The 22,313-nt window shown below is 35.9% G+C and overlaps 1 long non-coding RNA gene across 1 annotated transcript in view; it reads left to right on the forward strand.

Moving 5' to 3' along the window:
• The window catches only part of LOC141506955 (uncharacterized), a 29,156-nt gene extending 9,465 nt beyond the window's left edge, over window positions 1-19,691 (forward strand). Inside the window, exons 2-3 of the long non-coding RNA XR_012474039.1 lie at window positions 16,930-16,978; window positions 19,402-19,691. This is a non-coding gene — a long non-coding RNA (uncharacterized LOC141506955). The remainder of the gene's footprint in view (window positions 1-16,929; window positions 16,979-19,401) is intronic.
• The last annotated feature ends 2,622 nt before the right edge of the window (window positions 19,692-22,313 follow it).

A 22,313-nucleotide genomic window follows, 5' to 3' on the forward strand; every position in this document is an offset into this window, starting at 1 on the left:
AATTGAAGTAAAAATAAGATTTTAGCAGCCCTGATTTCTTTATATTTTCAGTTGCTATCATCTCATCAAGGTCTTATCCTATCTTGGAGCCTCTTTTTCTCCCAGTAGTTTTTTAAAAAACCCTTTTATCTTTCTTAACTTTCCTCATCAACTTCACTCATTCTGATCTTTAGTATTCCTGAAACTACTTTTATAGAACCATGTCACATTCATCTTTGTTCTCTGGCCTTACTTCCATATTCTAGGCATTTCTTTTAAAATCTAATGTAGTTGATGAGTTCTCTGCAAATTTACCTGTCTCTCCAGACACCTCATTTTTCTTGTTTACTGAAATAGTTTCCCTTAGCACTTTCAGAATTTCATTCTAAAACATATCCCATCTTGGGCTATCTCCTTCTGGAGCATTGTACTCTATAGGATATTACCTAGATTTCCTCTGAACCCTTCTCAAATCTGCTGTCTCAACATTATACAAACAGGGTATACACAGCACTAATTCTATGAACTGGTAATTGATGGCAGAGAATAGGCAGATCTCAATTTTCATTTCATTTCTCATTTTTTCCTTCTGTATTGTGGGTCCATCTGGCATTGATTTCTTCTCCTTCTCTATCTCAGAATCTAGGATGGAGCGGTCATTTCCCTCAGGGTTCTCATTATTTCCATTCCAGCAAACAGTTCCCAGTTTTAATGAGAATATACACCTTGGTAGTTTCTTCATCATTTGAAGGATGTCATTATTAGTAAGTCAAGTGTAGAAAGTATTCACTTTTCTCTCCCTCCTCCCATGCTTTTTAGTTTAAAGTATTTTATTAGATTTTTCAAGACACCTGAAAAGTACATTCTTACCAGACTTTTTAGGAATATACAATATCAATAATTGTAAAACTGTGGTCCAGAAACAAGTCCCATTCTTAGAATCTGTTTTTTATTCAGCTAATTTTTTTTCTTCTTCTGAATCTTTTTCCCTTAATGAACAATGTTAAGAAAAACACTATCTTTGACCATTTAGTCTTCAGTTTCATGCCCAAAGACTTCATAATTATTGACAATATCTTTTAGGTTCATCCTGGAAGTATAATTTTATTTATGTGAATCACCTAAAGTAGGTAGCTTCTAATCATTTTACTAAGTTTGAGGAGCTTCTCTGCTATGACTTGTATACATGTCCTAGGAAGGTAACAGAGATCCTTCTGTATTACTGTCACCAAGTTGACAAATATCAACCTCAGTACCCCTAAGCAAGGAATCAACAGCTGCTATTTCTCTTTTTTTTCTTTCTTTCAACCCTGCTGAACAATTTCTTACCTGAGAGTTTCTCTGATTCTATTATTTTCTAAAGTTCAAGAACTGTTGGTGTATTAATAATGTAAAAAACAAAGTAAAAGGTATATAAACAGACAAAAAAGGAACAAAATTATTTTATTGTCAGATGATATGATATGATTAGAGAAATCAAGAGATTCAATTATAAAAATTAACTGCCATTATGTTACTTCCCTCCTGTACCACGAAATAAAATAAATTCACAAAAATCATCAGCTATTTTGTATATTACTAACAAAACCCAGCAGGAAGAGACAGAAAAAGAAAACCATTCAAGTTAGATTCAAAATATATAAAATATCTAGAAAGTGAACCACCAAAACAAAAATGCTCTTAAGAAAAATGAATACAAATAAATAGATGTTATATGTTCATTTCTAGAACATGGAATAAGGTAAAAAGGATAATACTTAAATTTGATTATACACCTGGTTTCCTGTCAATAAAACTACTAAGGAGTTACTTGATAGATGGAGATTAAAATAACAATAGAGCTTATGAGAAGAAACATGAGGTTGAAAATCCATTTTGAAGGGATTTCTTTTTTCTCTTTCTGCTAGATTTTGTTAGTAATCTATAGAAAGGTTGATGATTTTTTGTGGGCTTATTTTACATATTTTGTGTATATGTGTGTGTGTGTGCATGTGTGTTGTGAGTTTAAGAAGCTATATGGTATAGTGGGATCTGTAATCAGGAAGACTTCAGATACTTAGTAGCTATGTGATCATGGACATATCATTTAACCAATGTTTGCTTCAATTTCTTCCTCTATAAAATAGATAATGAAAGTATCTACCTCTCAGGCTTGTTATAATGATCACAGAAGATAATAATTGTAAGATGTTTAGCATATTGCATGACACATAGTAAGCATTTTATAAATGTTGCATATATATGTATATTATGTATATATAGTATGCATACACACATATGAATATCTATAGTATGCACACATATAATCAAAGTAATAATGAACAGGGTATAGAATTGGCATATCTCAAATTATACTATAAAAGAGTAGACACCAAAATTATTCGATGCTTGTTAAAAAATAGAAAAGCTGACCAATAGAAATATTTGATAAGTAAGACATTGAAGGACCTAATTATAACAAAACAGTTTTTGATGAACCCAAGTATATCAACTACTGGGTAAGAACTTTTTAGTCAACTGACTAAGAATTGCCGAGAAAAGTGGAACACAAAGCACATACTAATACAAAGGTGACATCATTAAAAATGGGGGGGGGGAGTATCTTTCACAATTATGATTAAGAGGAAAATTCTTAAATAAAAATTTGAAATGAACATAAACATTAAATGGGCAATTTTAATTCCGCCAAACCAAAAAAAAAAAAACTTTTTCAAGAACAAAATCAATGAAACAATGAAAACAAATGCATCAGTTGTTTGGAGAAAAGTCTTTTTGGTAAATATCTTTGATAAAGGATAATATCCAAGATATAAAGAAAATTGATACAAATAAATAAGAACAAGAACCATTCTCCAAAAGTTGAGGGATTAAAAAAATGAAGGGCCAGCTAGGTGATGTTTGGTGGTTGAGTCCTAGCCCTGGAGTCACTAGGACCTGAGTTCAAATCCAGTTCCAGACATTTACTATCTGACCCTAGAAAAGTTCTCCATCTGTAAAATAAATTGAAGGAGGAAATTTCAGATTACTCTAGTTTCTTTACCAAATAAAAACAAAAAAACAAATAAAGTCTCAACTGGTTGGACATAACTGAAATAACTCAACAAATAATAAGATGAATGAGGTATTAAAAAAGAAATGTAAGCTCTCGAAAATCATATAAAAGTACTAATAATTAGATAAATGCAAATTCAGTCAATTGTAAGGTTGTTTCTTCAGATGGGCAAGTTGGCAAAATACAAAAATGGTAAATTATTTTAGGAGCATGAGGAAAAAGACACAATACTATACTATTGATCCATTTGTTCTGGAAGACAATTTTGAATTATAATCCAAATGACATCAAGCTTAACACACTCCCACTACTTAGGAATATGCCCTAAGGAAGTCTTTTTCTAGTAGTAAGGAACTGGAAACAAAATTAGATATCCTCTGAGTAGAGAAATGACTAAATAAATTAAGAATTGTATGAATGCAGCAAAGTCATTGGAAATGATAAATACAAAGAATTCAGAAAAAAAAACTTAAAAGGACTTGTATTAAATGATAACAGTGAGAATTAATCAGGACCAAGAAAGTTATTTCCATATTCATAGTCATGTACAGAATAACAACCCTGAATGACTGAGCAGTCATGATGTCAGAACACTAATGGTAAAGCATGCCTCTTGTCTCTTAGCAGAGAGACTCTTGGGAGTCAGTAGATTGTGATCAAAATGAGAAAGAAGAAGAAAGAAAGAAAGAAAGAAAGAAAGAAAGAAAGAAAGAAAGAAAGAAAGAAAGAAAGAAAGAGAAAGAAAGAAAGAAAGAGGGGGAGGAGGGAAAGAAGAAAGGAAGGAAGGAGAGAGTGAGAGAGGAAGGAAGGAAAGAAAGAATGAAGAAAAGAAAGAAAGAAGGAAAGAAAGAAAGAAAGAAAGAAAAAGGAAGGAAGGAAGGAAGGCAGAAAGACACATAAATAACCCTTTTTTTAAGCAGTCACATCTGTAGGATGTCATTCAATATATTCATGACAACAATTTTCAGAGCGAGTGAAATGAGAGCCAGGTTGGATCAGCCCAATCAGAAGCTGGAGGAAGGAAATGAGATGCTGCTGTTTGAAGGAGCCTAGAATAGGCATGTGATGGAACATAGCAGCTCATCTTCCTGCTGTGTCTGGGCCAATGATACCTTGCCTGTGCCAAAGCTTCCCCAGGAGCCCTCTCAGGAAGCACTTTTCTCTCTGTACATGCAGGGTCTTCTGGTGAGACAGCTGTTTTTTCCAGCCTCCCTGGCTGGGAGGAAAATGCTATAGCATCTGGGGTCCAGTGGGAAGAGAGAAAAGCATATTTTAAAGAAGAATGTGTGTGGCAAAACTCTGATTTAACAGGGGGATTTAGGGTCATTGATTTCAAAGGAGTCACTCCGCTGCACCCCCCCACCCACATATACATCATTGTACCTCTTTCAAGATATATATGTATCTCCTAGTCTGTGTCTTTTTGTGTTTCTGTTTTCCATGTTTCTGCCTTATTCTCTGTCTCTTTACTTTTGTGTACCAATCTCTGTCTCTGTCTGTCTGTCTTTGTCTGTTTCTCTTTCTCTTACTGTCTCTTGTTCCTTATTTTCTCTCCTGTCTTTTCAGTATTTCAACATCTTGTATGCATCTCTGTGTCAGTGTATGACATCTGTATTTCTGTGTATCTCTTTTGGGGTCTGCCTCTATATCCACGGTTCTCTCTTCCTGTTTTTCTACATCTGTCTGCATGTCTCTCTATTTTGCTTCTTTTCTGTGTTGAATAGGCTGCATTTAATGAACTGAATGATGTAGCCTCTTTGTCTGTCATCTGTGGTAGCACATATATCTGGATTTCCTCTGGCTACCATGCTTTCTGTTTCCACTGCTGTGTGGGCCCTAGTAACACAGAAGTGCCCCTGGTATTCAAGGACCCATCTGGCAGAGACAGATATAAGGAAAAGGGCACACAACAACTTAATGAAGCAGATAAAGCTTGACAACCAGGGCAGAGAATCCATACTATATACTCAGTCTCTAATCTGTCACTCTCCCTAACGCTTACTATCCTCCTTAACCTCTCTTTCTCTTTTTTAATGTACCGAAGTCCCTTTTCCCAAGGGAACTAATAAGAAGTATTTTCAACCAACCTGGTTCAGGCACAAATTAGTTTTCAAATTGCATTAGAACCTTTGGTTCATCCACTCTTTTATTTTTCCTGAATACGACTATCTCAGATCATTTTTTTCATTTCTCTCTTCCTTTATGATAATAATGATACTTCACATTTTATAGATGCATACTTGCTTCCCTAGAGCTTTGATGGCACCCCATGAGGTAAGTGGTGTTAGTATGACTGCCTATACAACTTGAAATTGAAAGTATATGCAGTTAGGTGGTACACTGACTAGAACTTAAAATCTGAAATCAGGAGGACCTGAGTTTAAATCCAAAGACTTATGAGCTGAATGATTCTGAGCAAATCACTTAATGGATGCCTGCCTCGGTTTCCTCTGCTACAAAATGGGAATGATAATAGTAACTCACTCCCAGGGTTGTCGTAAGGATAAAATAAAGTGATATTTGTAAAGTATTTTGCAAACTTCAAAATTCTACAGGAATAATTACTATTCTTTTTTTCTTTACTCTGTCTCTATCATTCCCACAATTTTTCTCATTATAGCTCCCTAAGTCCTTAAAGATTGCACAACAAAGCCAAGGAGAGCTTTCTGAATCTTTGTTTTTCCTTAATAAAGTATTAACCCTTTGAGGAAGCTGGCCCTTGAGTAATATATGAATTCACTGGGCCCTGAGCCTTGCCATTTAACTCTCCAGGATGGATTTTTGAATGAGTCATGGTAAGCTCACACAATTGAGATCCACACTTAAACATGGTCTTTCAAAGGGAATGTAGATAGATAGACACAGGCTATTTACATTGGAACATGGCCTTGGTTCACTGGAGGCAAAAACCAGCATCTGGGAGGCATTTTCAAAAGATCCTATTAATGGGTGGAAGCCATAGTGAAACAGGGAGAGGGAGTTTTGCAGGAGTCACAGATGACACACAAAGAACAACAGGCAACACAGAAAAAAGTTTAGAAACTTAAAAATACATAAAACACCTATATAGCACTGGATGATATCAGCATATTTTATCTTTTAATGCCATAATAATTCAGACTTCTCTGATATGATGGGAGGACCAAAAAATTTTACATGTATCTTCCAATTCTTAGGGCAGCTCTTCCTCTAACCCCCTGAAATGTGGATGGGAATTGTGATAGAGCTTATCTCCCAGGGTTGTTGTGAGAATCAAGTGAGGTAATAACTCTAAAATACTTAGCATAGTGCCTGGCACATCATAAATATCAATTGTTGTTGTTTGTTGTTGTTGCTACAGTCCAAGATATAAACCTTCTATAATATTTCCATGCAGAGTCTCAGAAAAAAAGAACTGGGCCAAAAAAATTACAAAAGCTCTATAAGAAATGAAACAAAACATGTATAAGAGCTAAAGTTAAATGAGATCTATGGAGGAAAGAATGAGAAAGAGAATTAATAGCATAGAAAATAAAATAGTCAATCTTCCTCAAAAAATAAATTATCTGAAAATTAGAAAAGATCAAATTGGAAATGACTCTATTATACAAAAAAGAAATATTAAAACAAGAAGTTAAAAAATAGAAGAAACTGAAAGATATACAATATCAAAAGCAACTTACTTAGAAAAGTCAGGGAGACATAATCTAAGAGTCATTAGACTGTCTGAAAAATCATGACCCCTAAAAGCTTAGATCTTACATTTTGAGAAATAATAAAAACTTTCAGATTTATTAGAATTAGATCTCAGAGGAAGAAAGAAAGAAAGAAAGAAAGACAGACAGACAGACAGACAGACAGACAGAAAGAAAGAAAGAAAGAAAGAAAGAGAGAGAGAAAAGAAAAACTCACTAGTGATCTTCTGAAAGGGACCCCTCCAAATGAAAACTCCCAAGAATACCATTACCCAAATCTAGAGCTCACAAGGTGAGCAGCCAGAAAGAAATAATTCATATAACAAGAAAACACAGTCAAGATAACACAGGACTTGGCAGCTATGGCAATGATGGAAGAGATCTTGGAATATAATATTTCAAAAAAAGCAAAGATGAAAAATCAATAAAAATGCCTTATAAAAATGAGAATAATCCTACAGGCAGAAAAATGGACCCTTATGGAATAAGAGAACTTTTAGGAATCCTTGATGAAGGGATCAGAGTTGGATAGCAGCCGGAGAAAACAAGAAAGATAAATTTATTTGATTTAATAGACTCTGAAATGATTGCATTTTAATAGAGAAGAAACAAGTGCCCCCTTATAAACCTTAAATATCTTTAAAAGTTACAAAAAGAGTTAAATAAGACAGAGAACTTGGGAAAGGTTTTATTCTGTTTTTATGGTATTAGGAGAAAATAAAAAGAAGGGAAAATTAGTGAAGAGATGAGAAAGAAAGGGGAGGAAACCTGCTATCACATAAACCAAGCATTTGATGAAAACATATATATATGTATATATATACATATATATATATGAACTTGAAAAAAGGGATGGGGAAAGTAGGCATCATATCTATCATTTATATCTGAACCAGAGAAAAGAGGATAGGACACACACACATATACTAAGAATTTATTGTAGAATTATGTTAAACTTAACAGTGAAATAGATTGTTATAGGAAAAGGGGAAACTGGGCTAAGAGGGACAGAATCAGTAAGGAACTAGTCATAAACAAAACAAACTTTAACTTTAAGAGGTGAATCTTAAAGGGGAGATTAAAAGAGAAGTAGAATTAAAAACTTTTTATCTGAAGTAGGGTGAGGAGGGGGTAACCAAATTCAGAGGGTCAGGAACTGATCATTTTAGTTACCAATCACTAGTGTTTAATTACATTCCACTTTCTAACTTTCTTCCTTGTAAAGAGGAGATATAGAGGTTCACTCACAATGAGGAATGGGGAAAGGATATATTCACTTATGAAATAAAAAAGAATAGTAGAATGGATTAGAAAAACAGAATCTTTTTCATAAGAAACACAATTGTAATAAGATTCCTTTAGAGTTAAATTAAGGAGCTGGAACAAAAATCATTTATGCTGCAGAGAAAAACTTTAACAATCAAGTGAAGTAATTATTTAGCAAGGGCAAAAATGGGCACAATTAGAAGTAATAAACTGGAAAACTATATGTTATGGGCTTGATTCCATATTGTTCTTCAGAATGGCTATAGTAATAATTCACAGGTCAACCAACAGTGTATTAATGTGCCTGTTTTCCTGTAGCTCCTCCAACATGTCATTGTTGTTATCTTTGCTAATTTGTGTGAGGTGGAATCTCAGAATTTCTTTAATTTTCATTTTTCTAATTATTCATGAATTATAATATTTTTAGCATCACAAAAAGATGATTTCAGACATATGAATTGAACTAAGCAAAACAGGAGAATAATTTATACAAAAAGTACAACTTTGTAAAGACATATAACTTTATTAAGAACTGTGACCACCATAATGTTCAACTATGATCCCAAACCAGAAGATGATGATGATGACCTATGCTATCCACCTCCTAAAAGAGAGGTGATGGATTCAAAATGCCAAATGAGAAATCTGTATGTGTACATGGATAAAATGGACATTTGTTTTGTTTGACTATGAATGTTTTTTTTAGGTTTTTGCAAGGCAAATGGGGTTAAGTGGCTTGCCCAAGGCCACACAGCTAGGGAATTATTAAGTGTCTGAGGTCAGATTTGAACTCAGGTACTCCTGACTCCAGGACTGGTACTCTATCCATTTCACCACCTAGCTGCCCTCACTATGAATATTTTTATAAGGCATTTGTTTCTCTTTTTTTTTACTTTTACATTAAAATAAATAAATAAAATAAAACAGATTATCATTATTGAAAAAAACAAAATCTAAAAAAGTTACATCATGTTTAAATACATCACTGATAATGAATCCATGTCAGTGTTCTCTTTCTTTTTTCTTTTCTCTCATATATATATATATATATACTCATGTACACATAACACCCACATATATGTGCATTTACACTTGATATAGCCTATGAATATTTAAGAGTAAAGTTAATGGAATCACAGGAATAAATTGACAGTGAAACTCTAATAGTAGAAACTCAATGCACTCTTCATACACAGAGAAGTCTGAATGATAAAAAAGAAGTTAAAAACAATTTAGAGTTTTAGAAAAGTTATTTATGAAAGATATCTGATAATTACTGAATAAATAAAAGTGAGCATACATATTTTTTCTTTGTAAATTAAAACAGAAAAACAAATTCCAAATATATGCTCTGCTTATCATAATGAATTAAAATTTTATTCAATATTGTTTATGGATTCAGGTATACATCTGTTGTATTTTATTGTTGTTGTCATTATTGTGGTTAAATGTAATTTATCCTATATTTCATGTCTTGTTCTGAATAGCTGTGCTTATTGTTTAGAGTGGTGGCATGGACCCTCTACCTTTTTTTGGTAAAGAACAAGATTTAATCAAAACATGAGGGTCTCAAAGTATCCTTGTGGAATATGAGCCAAAAAGGTATGCCCTAGACTGAACTTAGTTTGTGTAAACTCAACATTTCAATTCTTGACCATGGGACACACATTCTTTGGGAGGCAGTATAGGGGAAAGATGTGTCCCTGGAAGCTGGAAGTTCAAAGAAATGGCAATTGTTATGAATGGATTTGGGTGCTGTAGAGGACAGAAGTTAATCCTAACTCTATTCACACCAATATGTCAGAATTTTCCATCCTGAGATCTTCTAGATCTCAAAGCTAAGAATTCATACTTGAAGTTTCAGTTTTTGCCCACTGTGTAAATCCCTTGACAGGTATCTTAGAAGATTATGTTTGTCCTTCATTTTTAAAAAAGATTGATCATATGACAGGGTTGGAGTGGGTATGGTGTTTTTGGTTGTGATTAATCAGACCACATGAGTTTGGAAGGCACTACCACATATTAGGCACAAGTGGTACATTAGAACATCTAGTGTAAAAGTGGTTCTGGATTGGCATAGCTCATGTTTTCTTTGTGTTTCTACAATTCTTATGAAATACAGCACCTTCTTTGATGCAGTCATACCAGCATTACCCAGGTGTAGAAAGGACATCTCTGATGGCCTAACTATGCCCATCAAATGTCAAAAGTATGCTTACCTAAAAGATGATTTTACATAGAATTCACACAGTAAGCATTCACATGGTGGTGAGAAGTGGTATAAACACACTCTCAAGATATCTCTGAAGACTTTTAGTATTAATTTATGATATTTACTAAGGTACTCATGAAAATCACCTAGTTAAGTCTTGAAAACATTGCTGATGTTTTAATATGTAAATCTTCATGGTCTAAAGCTGTATTTGAACTTAGGACTTCCTGACTCCAGACTCAGAGCTTTATTCACTACACCTAGATGAACTATCAAATCTAACATCTTCTAGTTGTCTTTTGTTATCATAGAACCCTCAATAGTAATATGAAACTCCAGAGCCCAGAATGGGCTCGGGCAAATGACTCCTGCCTTTGCCTTACCCTAGAATTTACTTTTCTTACATTTCCACAGCTCAAGGATCATAGAATTATGGATCTAGAACAGGAAGAACATTTAGTGGGGCCAACTAGTCCAGAGATGTCAATCATGCACCTGGGAGGGGGGCTGTATTGTGACTCACAACATTCCACTGAACAAGATTAAAGATTAATTGGAAAAAACTTAACAAAATACTGTAGAATATAGTTAATTCTGATAAATAATTTTCTAAGACAATATGCGGCCACAGATATCTTCATTTTTCCTTTAGTTACTGTCAATTAGACTGAATCATCCCCTAACCAATGGATGGCTAGAGCCTAATTAGCAGATTAAATTCAGGAATCAAACAAAAGTTTTATTTCAAAGTGAGGGAAATGGCTTGTAGGCAAGGAGGCAAATTTGATACATTTGCTAGGCCCCTGTAACTAGTAGGGGCACCTGAGACAGTGGGGTTGAACCTTGATTCATGTATTTGTGGCTAGATAAGGAATCATATAGTGTAATGCTGTCTGTTTGTATCAGGGCTTCATGTCTAGTCATGTTTTTGCTTGCTCAAACTCAGAGACCATCAGCTCCAGAAGATGGGCACAAAGGATTGGTACTATGGCAAACTCAGGGAACAGTATGCTTGTTGGACTTTAGCTCCAGAAAACAGGGTTTTTCCTATTGTTTTTTTACAATGGCCCTATTTCTATTTGAGTTTGACAACATTGAGCTAGTCCAGCCCTCTCATTTGATAAATAAGGAAACTGAGATCCAAAGATATTAAGTGATTTGCTTAAGGTCACATTGGCAGTAAGGAACAGAGTTGAAATCTCAGGAGAGATCCTGGGAAGCTGAATATGCTTAGCCCGCCCCGTACCAGGATTTCTCCCAGTCTCTTTGGGTATCTGAACATTGACTTGACTCTAAGGCTCCACACTTGTCCAGTTTTTCTCCTTCACACTCAACTTCCTAATATTTTACTCCTATGAATCATTTCTGGCAGTGGAGTCTGCATCCATTTATACATCTTTCTATATGTCCACACCTCAATATTCCCCTCTTAAAATCAATAAAGACTCCATAATTTCTCATTACAACACCAAGGGATTTAAACTCAAGTTTCTGTGACAATCATCATCAAGATCAAAAGACTGTCTAGGGCAACTAGGTGGTACAGTGGATAGAGCACCAGCCATGAAGTCAGGAGGACCTAAGTTCAAATCTAACTCCAGACAATAATTTCCTAGATGTGTGATGTTGGGCAAGTCACTTTAACCCCATTGCATTAAATAAATAAAATTCTTTTAAAAAGAGGATGTCTGGATATTTTTTTCAGTAGCCCAGGGGGTAATCACAAATTAAGTTCTTGTGCCCCCCCAGATTTATGCCCTGTTCCCCTGAGTTCTCAAACCTGAAAATAATATGCCCTCTTCATTTCCCCCTGGGTTTGGGGCAGAGGTGGGGGGAGTGAGAGGGGGAATGTGTTCTTGATTGCCCAGAGGGGCATAACGTTTGAATAAGCTGAAGTTAGTGGATCTGCTGTTGAATCTGGACTCTTATCTTTTGTTACCTGGTTGACCTTGAACAACTTATGAAACCTCTCTCTTGGTTTCATTTTCCTCATGTGTAAATGAGAAGGTTGGATTTCATGAATTCTAGGATCCTTTCCAGCTCTAAGACTATGATTTAATTGAATCAATGAAAATTATATTTTCTGCCACATACCAGAACATCTGTATGTGACCAGTAGCTCCGTCTTAAAGTTTGATCTCCTTCTTTACACATATAGGCCACCTCTTGCTCCTCAATCAGTTAGCTCTCATCAGCTTCTAATACGTTTTTTTTTAAATTTGAAGACAATTGAGGTTAAGTAATTTGCCCAAGATCACATAACAGATTTGAACTCAAGTCTTCCTGCCTTCAAGCTCAGCTGCCCCTTCCAATGTTTGGTTATACTTTTGCTCTCCCCTTGATTCTTCTTTGTCTTTATTCTATTTTCTGAGAGTAACTTCTCATCTTTTACTAGTTATTTCTTCCTCTTCTGCCTGTGCCTGCTCTAAAACTTTCTTTCCTTAGCTTCCAACTTCTTTTTGCAAAGCATTCAAACTTTTTTAACTTTAAATTCCTTATATTTGTGGTATTGCCTGAAACTTTTCTATCAATTTAGTTGGTCTTCCTGGGACATCCTCTAGGATACCATTCTTTTTTATTTTTCAAAATTTTTTTCCAATTATACAAAAAAGAAAGTTTTCAATATTCATCTTTTTGTGAGCTTTTGAGTTCCTCCTTTTTCTATTACCTTCCTTTCTTTCCCCTCTTCCCCATGGTAGAGAACAATCTGATGCAGGTTGTACATGCATAATTGCATTTAATGTATTTCCACATTAGTCATGTTATGAAAGAAGAATTAGAACTAAGAGGGAGAAACCAGGAGAAAGAAAGAAAAAGCATTAAAGAAGTTTGTAAAATTTAAAATAGTATGCTTTGCTCTGCATCCAGATTCTATAGTCTAAATTGTCCTTGATTGTCCTTATCACTGAACTGTTGAGAGAAGCTACGTCCACCACAGTTGACCATCGCAAAATATTGCTGTTAATGTGTACAATGTTCTACTGGTTTTGCTCACTTCATTCAGTATCAGTTCATACAAGTCTTTTCAGGCATTTCTAAAGTCAAGGCTGCTTGTGATTCTCATGAGCAATAGTACTCCATAACATCCACATGCCTTAACTTGTTTAGTCATTCCCCAATTGATGGGCATCCCTTCAATTTCCAATTCTTTGCCACTTCAAAAAGAGCTGTTATAAATATTTTTATACAGGTGGGTCTTTGCTCCTTTATTATGGTCTCTTCAGGATACAGATTTAGTAGTGGTATTGCTGGATCAAAAGGTATGCACAATTTGATTACTTTTGGGCATGGTTTCAAATCGCTCTCCAGGATAATTTGATCAGTTCACAATTCCACGAACAATTCATTGGTGTTCTAGTTTTCCCACATCCTCTCCAACATCAATCATTTTTCCTTTTTGTCACGTTGACCAATCTGATAGGTATGAGGTGATAGTTCAGTTGTTTTAATTTGTATATCTCTAATCAATAATAATTTGAAGTATTTTATATGACTAATAGATAGCTTTGTTTCTTCATCTGAAAACCAACTGTTCATATCCTTTGACCATTTATCAAGTAGAGAATGACTTGCATTCTTATAAATTTGCTCAGTTCTTTATATATTTAGAAATGAGTCCTTTATCAGAAACACTGACTATGAAAATTGCTTCTTAGCTTTCTGCAATCCTTCTAATCATGGTTACATTGGTTTTATTAGTGTAAAAAGTTTTTAATATAATGTAGTCAAAATTAGCCATTTTGCAATGTATAATGTTCTCTATCCCCTCTCTATAGATCTGAGAGAGAGACTATTTCTTGTTCTCTCAATTGTCTAAGTTCTTACCTACTTTGACCTTATCTTGGCATAGGGTGTAAGATATTCGTCTATACCTCATTTTGGTCACACCCTTTTCAAGTTTTCTAAGCAGTTTTTGTTAAAGAGTTAGTTCTTATCCCAGAAACTTGAGTCTTTAGGTTTGTCAAACAGTAAATTACTATAGTCACTACTTCATTTTCCCTCCAACCTTAATTGTTCAGCAAGAACTCTCACTGTTTCCATTTCTTCCACTACTGAACAGTTTCTTTCATTCATTGCCTTACCTGGTTAGAGCATGAATTCCATTAAAGAAAAAACTCTCAATTTTTCTATTTATATCTCAAATTTAGCATAGTTTTGGGCAATAAGAAGCCCTTAATAAATGCTTTTTTCATTCATTCATTCATTCATTCATTCATTCCTACAACTCTAGACAAAGACTTTAAAATGACTAGAGAAAGGGTTACCACCTTTATAGTGTTGCTGATCTTGATAAGGTGAACCCAGACACAAATCTTACAGGCATTTTATCAGATTCAATCTCTCATCTATTGTCTTCTCCTTAACCATTGGGATCCCAGAGTCATGTCAATCAGATAGAACACTTTGACATCACTAATACTAAATATTGGAATCCCTCCTCAAGAATCAACATCCTGACACAAGGTACTTATTTTTAAAGAGAGCATTTAAAAAGAGCACTACTAAGTAGTGATGATAGCATTATATACAATTAAATAGACCAAGCATCCAGCAGTGATGAATGATCAAAAAGTTTCTCCAAAACTAAGTACTCTCTTACATAATTATTGGCAATAATTATACTTTAAAATCCTAATAATAGGTCTATGGATTCATATAAAACATTAACCTTTTAATTCAACCAAAAATGTCAAGATATTGTATTTCTCCACCTTCAAAGTCTTTTCCCACTTTTCCCTCTAGGAAAGTGTATAGCGGGTAAAGAACAATAAACAAACAAACCAAAAAAAAGTCCCACCCCCCCAAAAAAAACACAAAAACTAAGTCCACAGAAAAATGAGTTAGGGATGCTAAGCAGACAATAAAATTAATACCTACTGTGCAGTTAAGAATATTGCTTTCCCCAACTCCTGAAGCAAATGGAACTATGACCCACCCAGAGCCAGTATCTTCTGCTAGTCAGAAATAAGAATATTGATCACAAGAAGGAAAGGGAGTGGTCAAGGGAAGAATAGTCCAAGAAATGTTAGTATAAACTTACTGACTTTTTTTTGGAATGTTATTCATAAATTGTATTTTAATATTTTGTGATTGTTTTCCTTGTTCAAGATTGCTATAAATGTTACCTTAAGTAATCTTTGGACAGAGAAATATCCTAGAGCACAGAGGGTTTATGCCTGTTTGGATATTTCTCTCTTGATGCTAAAAATGCTTGGATATAGATTAATGTTAAATTGTTTTAAAAATTATTTCAGGCAGATTTATGTCTAAACCACAGAGGAGAGTATTAATATATAGTTTTATATTTTATAGTTGCAAATACTAAAGCTCAGAGGTTAGGAACCTTGCTTAAGGGCACAAAGCTAGTGAGTATGAGAGTCCAACCCAAGTGTCTTAAGACCAGTTCATTCTTGCCACAGTTTCTGCTCTATATTTTTATATTAAATTTATAAAGCCTCTTGAAATTACCTTTGTAGATATTTCATTTGATTCTAAGAGCAACCCTCTAAGGTAATGTGTCAGACTTTATTTGACAGATAGGAAAACTGAGACACAAGGTGGTAAATTGACTAACCTATGGAGTTCCTCTTGATAAGATAGCTGAAGGACCAATCCTATTATCTCTTGGATTATTCCATACCTGATTGCTCTCCTAACATTCTTTTCTTCTTCAAGCCTTTTTTTGGCTCTAGGACAGCAGTGGTCATTGGTGAAGGGTGGAAAACCATTAAAATGAAACTTAGTATATGCACACATACACACACACACAACACACACACACACACACACAAACACAAAAGCAACTGATGATGGCAGTCTGAAGTTGAATATATAGAACCAGGATTCATCTACATGGAGGTGTTACACCCAAGGGAGATGACATCATCAAGAGAAATGAGTGTAGTGATAGAACTCAGTGTGGATAGAGTATTGGGCTTGAAGTCAAGTCAATGGATTTAGATCTTCCCATAGACACCTACTATCTGTGTGACACTAGAGGAGATCTCTAGGTATCTCAGCTTCCTTATCTGTAAAATGAGAAGCTTGGAACTGATAAACTCTAAGGTATCTTCTAGCTCTAAATCTTTGCTCCTATAATTGCATGTGAAAAGAACCCCAAACAAGAATTTGGGGAATACCCAGTTTGGGATCAGGTTATTGAGGATGGGTCAGCAAAGAAATCTGAGAAAAGCTAGTTAATGGTGGTGGGGGGGGCAGGAAACCGCCTCCAACCATTCTGGAAAGCAATTTCCAGTGGCATGACATGAAGAAAGTATGATGGACTCAAGATACAGGATGAGACATACATTTTTGGACATATCTAACACTGTTTCTCTCACCTGTGCTTATTTGTGGCAATGGTTGGGCTTTATTTTTCAAACAATCTTTTTTTTTTTATTTTTTACAAGACAATGGGGTTAAGTGGCTTGTCCAAGGCCACACAGCTAGGTAATTATTAAATGTCTGAGGCCAGATTTGAACTCAGGTATTCCTGACTCCAGGGCAAGTGCTCTATCCACTGGGCAACCTAGCCACCCCCAAAACAATCTTAAGAGGCAGCTGGGAAGAAAAGGAAAATAAGGGATAAGGTGGAAAAAAAAGGAAGAAAAGAGATCATTGAAGCACTTGTTAAAATGTAAAGAAGAGAATAAAAATAAGGTCAGAAGGAATTTCACCCAAGTAGGACAGTTTTGAAAGTAACATTCTGAATTTGTTATTGTTGCTTGTTCTTCATTTCTGAACAGGACCAGTGACATCAAGGATGTGATGCCATGACATCCACGTGAAGTGATTGTAAGTGAGGGGGTGCTGTTCATTCACTAGCTTCATTCTTTCTTCCAGAGAAGGAGTAGAGGGTGGTCAATAGAGTTAAATGCAAATAAAGAAGGATGAGAAGTAAACACTTAAAAAGTCAAGGATAACTTTAGAGAAAGCAGTTTCAGTTGAATGATGAGCTTAGAAACCAGATTTTAAAGGGATAAGGAGGAAGTGAGAGGAGAAAAGTAGAGGCAGATACACGGAAAGCTTATTTAGGAGTTTGGGAAAGGGAGTAGAGATGGGATAACTTGAGATGATTATATAATCATGTTTTTAATGGCTAGAGGGGATTGGCTTGTTTGAAGGCAATAGGGAAGAATTAGAAGTTATCAATCAATTATCAAGTATTTAATAAGGTTCCTCCTATACATGTCAAATACCTTAGTATTCATTGGGTATTTGTACATAGATAGAGAGGGGTTGGAAATTAGAGAGGATCCCTTCCTTCCCTTCTCCTTTTCTTTCTTGCTTCCTTCCTTCTTTCCTTGTTTCCTTCCCTTTCTCTCCTCCTTCCTTTCTTCCCTGCCTCCCTTCTCCTTCCCTCTTCTCTTCTTGTCTCCCATACTCCCTTCCTTCATTCCTTTCCAATTCTTCCACTTTTAGAGTCAATAGCTTTCTTTTGTAGTACTTTGAAAAATGTCATAAGGGAATTTCATTCATAAGGTGTCAGCATTTCTGCAGAAGATAGGAGTGAATGAGATCAGTGTTAGAAGGGTTAGCTATGGCAAGGAGGAGGGCCACCTCATTGTCATACATATTAATGTGATACAGAGCCTTGACTCAGGGGTCTCAGATGTGCTGAATTCATTTGGCAGCCAATAAACAGGAAACTCTTTGATATTGGAGTCAGAGCCCATCCCTTTCTAGATTTTCATTAAGCTCTATGTATAGGATGCTTCCCCCCCCTACACACACACACCCAGATGCAGATGGTGTCCTAAATACATAGGCCAACACAAATACAAATATGTCTTCTTTATCCTTTCCATGTGTGTGACATTTCTCTTTGAATATTTTGTTAGAATCTTTTTCTTTCTTTTTTACTTCCTTTCTCCACCCTTTCCTTCCTTCATTTGTTTCTTCTTCATTTTTCCCTTTCTTTTTTCCTTCCCTTCCTCCTTCTCTCTCTCCCTTGCTTCTTTCCTTCCTTTCTCTTTTCCTCCTTTCCTCCTTACTTCACTCCTCTTTTCTGTCTTCCTCCCTTCCTACTCTATTCCTTCTCTCCTTTCCTTCTTCCCTCTCCCCCTCCCCTTCCTTCTTTCTTCTTCACTTTCTCCCTTTTTCCTTCCTTTCCTTCTTCCCTTCTTCCCTTTTCCCTTCCTCCCCTTTCTCCTTTCTCCTTCCTTCCCTCTCTTTTTTGTCTTCTTCCCCATCCTCTTCCCTCCTCCTTGCCTACCTCCCCCTTCCTTATTTCCTTTCTTCTTCCTTTCCTTCCACATTTCTTCCTCCTTCCTTCCTTTCCTTCTTTTTTCCTTACACCCTCCATCCTTTCCTCTTTTCTTCCTCTCTGTCTCCCTCTATTCTAACTTCTCTCCCTTTTTTTATCCTTCCCACCCTCCTTTCCTCCCTCCCTTCATTTCTTTCTAGTTCTTTCTCTTTTAGAGTCAATAGCTTTCTTCTGTACTACCTTGAAAATATCATTAGGAGATCTTATTTCCAAGGTGTTGGCATACATGCCTACTTGAAGGTGGGCGTGTTGAGGAGAGGAAGGATGGAGAAAAGGGGAGAGGAGAGCCTAGCTGTCTAGCTGACTGGGGTTGGTTTACTGGCTCTGGGGAGCCACTAAGAATGATCCTAGTATGGATGGAGCAGAACAAATTCAAGAGAGCAAGCTCTCTTCTATAGAGAGATCCAAATCAAGCCCAGGAAATGACCCTGACAGCAGCTGCAGCAAGAGCTCTGAATACAAAGGAAAACACGCATGTGTTTTTTTGTATGTGAGTCTACAATGTCAATGTATCAGGGATAATTTCAGCACATCCTATTGGAAGATGAGTTTCTCAGACAGACTTTGCAGGGTTGTGATTGGATTTCCTTTTTCAAGCCTGGCTCTTACTGAGAGGCTATTCCTTCAGGGAGAAACTGCTTTCATTCCTGTTGGTTGTACATGTCTGTACACTCACACTAAGTAATATCAAGGATGTAAATTCTAAATAATTGGAAATACCATAGTAACTCTTGTATTCACATAGAATGTGCCTCTGCAGAGCACAAAGAAGTAACAAAAAACAAAAACAAAAACAAAAACCCTGCTTCATCTCGCTTATTTTCACAGTCTTCAGTAAAAAAAAACAAAAACCCAGCAACAACAACAAAAAACTCATAATTTTTCTCCCTGAGGCCCATAGTAGTTAAATGACATGTTGCTAGATGCCAATGTCTTTTCTACTCTTATACAGCAAAGCACATTTGGAAACAACCAGTGAACATGGCAGCTTCCACACTGCTAGCCTGTGTTTGCACAAACAGCAGTTGATTGGTGATGGTGAAGCCTGTCACATACTGACTTTGCCCAGATGCTTTCCTTATGTGCAGTCAATGGCCATGGAATCAAAGGAATTGTCCTTATGGAGTACATAGACATCTCTACCAGTGGGACATTATGGGAAATGGTGACACTGAGGGGTTGAATCCTTCAAAATTTCTTAAGTCTGGGCCAGGTCACTTCCTGGCTATGTGATCTTTAATAAAGCACTTATATTTTCCTAAGTCTCAATTTCCTGAGTTGAAAAAAATGGGAATAATGAATTACTGCCTATTTTAATTCACAAAATTGAAGTGAGAAGCAAAAGAGAAAAGATATTAAAGAGTTTTGTAAGATGCTATTTAATTTCAATTGTTTCTTTTTCCCATTACTTTTATGACAGTGGAAAAGTATGTGATTTAGAATCAGAAACTTTGAGTTCAAATATTGTTCTGCCATTCACTATGGGCATGACCATGGAAATCTAGGTGGCATCATAGCACATATGGTGCTGGGCCTAGAATCAAAAAGTCTCATCTTCATGAATTCACAGCTGGTCTCAGACACTGTGTGACCTTGGGCAAATCACTTAACCCTATTTGCCTCAATTTCCTTATCTGCAAAATGATTTGGAGAAGAAAATGACCAGCCACTCTAGCATCTTTACCAAAAAAAAAAAAACAAACCCAACTGGGGTCACCAAGAATTAGACATGCCTGAAATAAGAATAAGTGGACTACAGGTCACCTCACCTTCAGGTCTTGGTTTTCTAAGAGTAAAATGAGAGAATTATTGTGAGAAAACCTTGAAGGATTTTTACATTTTGAAATTTTTTAATCTCAGATATAAGGATGAACTATTATTGTTGCTGTTTTTCATTCTTTTTCCTTATCTTTTATTCTTTCTTAGAATTCATTCAGAGTTGGTGCAAGGACTGAATCCATAACTTCTTTTTAATACTTATGCAAATAGAATAAATGACTAAATGACTACTTTTTATAATTGAATAAAGTTCTGGAATGTCAATTTATCTTCCATAGACTCACAGAAAACTTTGGTAGTAGACAATATGACTTACATGCTAGTTTTTTCTTACTTTTTTGGGGGGTGTTACTCTTTATTTAGCAAACCTCAATTAACATGAATATTTCCTTAAATAAATATCAGAAAAAAGTAGACTGTATGTATGATAGAATCAGTATCTGCTAAGTCCCCACAACATCCTTTATTCTCCTATAGGAGACTTCTCCAAGACTTGATTGCTCTATGGTACTATGACTCAATTTTTGACTCAGCTTCATAGTGACCTCTAGCTATAACACCAAGGCTTTCTGATCACCTAAAAGATAACTAAGTGGGTCAGGGGATAGGATGCTAGACCTAAGTTCAAATCCAGACTCAGGTGCTTAATAACTGTGCCCCTGAGCAAATTATTTAATCTTTTTTGTCTCAGTTTCCTCGCCTATAAAATGAGGATAAACATAGTACTTACCTCTCAAGGTCACTGTGAAGGTAAAATGAAATCATATTTATAAAGTTCTTTGTTTTTTGTTGCTGTTATCTAAGGGCTTAAATGACCTTTTCATCTAGAATAGAAATATTTTCATTTGGAGACAGATATCCCAGAATGTTAAGTTAGTACCCCCTACCCTGCTGAAAAGTCTTCAAATATGGAGATGAGGAGCCCACATCTAACTGAGTCAAGTAACATATCCTTGTTGAATCTCCTTTTGGAGAAATAGCTAAGTTATTAATGATTGAATTACTCATTAATGCTTCATTTTATTCCCAAATCAGACAAAATCAGGGCCAACCTATAACATTTGGCATAATTATTAGTTGTAACGATCCCAACATCATGGTTCACATTATGGTTGAAGTGAGGGAGGTTAAGTCACTTGAGGGCCTAGATACAGCACTCTGGCTCCTGATGACAAGGATCCTACTAGGGCTCTAGGGAGAGTTCTCTCAATGGAACAGTGAAAAAACCCTTCAGATGGAAGTGATTAGTTCAGTGGCCGCTGGAGGAAGCTGACAAGGAGGGTAAAGAAACACAAGGTCAAGCATTCAACCATCATGTAGTATTTGAATTCCTAGCATAAGAAAACTTCATGTAAATAGACCCAGCACATTGAGCAGTTAAAGGCAGTGGTTCCTGTTTTAAAAGATCATGGAATGAAGACAGAAGGGCAACTGTTGGAGCTGGGATGATACAAGTGAAAGTGGTGATACTGATGGGGTGGAGTCAACAGGCCTCAGGTAGGAACCAACCCAGAGATTTTGCTGAAGACTATGCTGCATTCTGTTTAGATTAGGGCTATAAGGCATGAGACTGAAAATGGAAACTTGGGAACTGATGATAGGAAAGCCCTGGATTTTTCCCTCCCTCTCTTTCTACCTCCCTTTCTTCCTCCTTCTCTCTGTCTCTCTCTCTCTCTCTGTCTCTCTCTCTCTGTCTCTCTCTGTCTCTCTCTCTCTCTCCCCCTGAACCCCAGGTATAGGTTTTATAGGTTTTCTTCCCCTGAGGGAACAAGAGGATGGGCAGACTTTTACCATCAAGTAATTGAGAATTGTACAGAAGTAGAAAGAGAACCTGGTGAGGTATTACATCAGACAGATGTAATATGGATACCATCTTTTTTCTCTTTTTAGGTAACTAGAGAGCTCTGAGTACCTGACCCTATTAAAGGTAAATTCCTCTTTCAGCCAGTCCCAGTTGGGCCTCTGAAAGAGAGAGAGGATAAAATCCATAAAGGAGATGGGTTTGATGGAATGACTCTTTGTCACCACCCTTCTCTCCATTCTCATGGCCTGCCACACCCTATGACCAACCTGAGTCAGGGGCAA

Source organism: Macrotis lagotis, chromosome 1, assembly GCF_037893015.1.
Source record: "Macrotis lagotis isolate mMagLag1 chromosome 1, bilby.v1.9.chrom.fasta, whole genome shotgun sequence".
Lineage (NCBI taxonomy): Eukaryota > Metazoa > Chordata > Mammalia > Peramelemorphia > Peramelidae > Macrotis > Macrotis lagotis.